Below are 2,004 nucleotides of genomic sequence, written 5' to 3' on the forward strand. Positions count from 1 at the left end.
CTTGTGTCCCTTGTGGGTCTGTGATGCGTCTGTTGTTCCCCTTTTGGGTCCTGGGTGCCTTAATGGACCCAATGAGGTCCTTAGGGGGTCTATCTAGGTGCCTTCAGGGGTCCCATTGGGGATTCTATGAGGGTCTCTGGTTCGGAGATGCCAATGGGATTTAGGGACCCCCAAAGGGACACAGGGACCCCCAAAGGGACCCCCAGAGACCCTCATGAATCCCCAAGGGACCCCTGAAGGCACCCAGAGACCCCCAAAGGGATCCCCAAAGACCCTCATGGGTCCATAAAGGCACCCAGGGACCCCCAAAGGGACCCATGGAGCATCACCAGAACCCTAAAGGACCCCCAAAGGGACCTCAATGGGATATAAAGACCCACAAAGGCACCCGAAGACCCCCAAAGGGACCCAGAGAGCCCCCAAAGACCCTCATGGGTCCATAAAGGCACCCAGGGACCCCAAAGGGACCCAGGGACCATCACAGACCCCTTAAAGGACCCCTAAAGGAACCTCAATGGGATTTAGGGACCCCCAAAGTGACCCAGAGACCCCCAAGGATCCCCAATGGACACCCAGAGGCACCCATAGACCTTTAAAGACCCCCCCCTGTGAGACCCCAAGGACCACCAAGCACCCTGATGGACCCCCAAAGGCACCCAAGGGACCCCTCAAGGCCGCAGGTCTCCCTATTGCAGAACAGGCCCCCCCCATTTGCCCCCCGTCCCCACAGCGCCCCCTACCGGTGGATGTAGTTCTCCCTGTTGGTGGGCAGGTCGTAGTTGATGACCAGGGAGACCTGCTGCACATCGATGCCCCGCGCCTGGGGGGGAGGGGGCACAAATGGAGGGGGGGGCACATAAAGGGGGGGGGGACACACATAACATTGATATGGGGGGGGGGGGTTGGTGGTCGGGGGGTCCCCAAAGGTTATTTGGGGGGGAACCAGGGGGGTCCCCGACTGCCCCATGCTGTGCCAAGGGGTTGCGTCCTGCACTCAGCACAGGGGGCTGCTGGACAGGGAGGGACCACCTTGAACCCCCCCATTATCTCCTACCAAGACCCCCACACCCCTTAGGACCCCCATTGGAACCCACCCCCTCCTTTGGGACCCCCCGGGCCCCCCATATCCATCATCACACCCCTGAACCACTTGAAACCCCGCTGCAGACCCTCCAACCCACCCCTCCCCCCAGACCCCTTAAACCCCTGCAGGACACCCATATCCCCCCCCCAGCCCCTCTAAACCCTTTAAACCCCACCCAGACCCCTTTTTATCCTCCCAGGACCCCCATATCACCCTTTCAGACCCCTACAACCCCCTTTAACCCCCCCCCAGACCCCTTTAAACCCCCCAGGACCCCCCATATTCACCTCTTTCTAGACCCCTTATAACCCTTTTTTTAAAGACCCCCCCCCAGACTACCTCCATACTCAATTTCCCCCCAGGAATCCCTCTAACACCACTTAACCCCCCGCCCCAAAAGACCCATTTAAACCCCCCAGACCCCTTAAACCCCCGGGACCCACTATCAACCACCCCAGACCCCTTTTTTAAGCCCCCCAGGACCCCAGTAATCCTACCCCCCAGGACCCACTCTAAACCCCCTCTGTAGCCCCCAGACCCTTTAACCTTCCCTCCAGACCTCCAATTTAAACCCCCCATTGGTCCCCGATATCACACCGCTCCCAGACCCCTCTAATTACTTTTTAACATCCCCCCGACCCTTTAAGACCCACCCCAGATCCATCTTAACCCCAGGACCCCCATACACCCCCCAGGACCCCATAATACCCCCATTTGAAGCCCCCAGCCCCATTTACCCCCCCCATGTACCAGCTAGGTCGGTTGGTGATGAAGGACGCCGGCTGGAGGCCGAGCGAAACTCCTCATCGATGACGTCCGCTCCTTCTGTGCCACTGTCCCCCGTGCTGGAAATGGGGGGGGGGAAATAAAAGGGGGGGGTGTCAGAAAATGGAGGAATGGGAGAGGGGGGGCCGTTTGTC

The sequence above is a fragment of the Coturnix japonica genome, unplaced genomic scaffold (assembly GCF_001577835.2).
Source record: "Coturnix japonica isolate 7356 unplaced genomic scaffold, Coturnix japonica 2.1 chrUnrandom784, whole genome shotgun sequence".
NCBI classification, from domain to species: domain Eukaryota; kingdom Metazoa; phylum Chordata; class Aves; order Galliformes; family Phasianidae; genus Coturnix; species Coturnix japonica.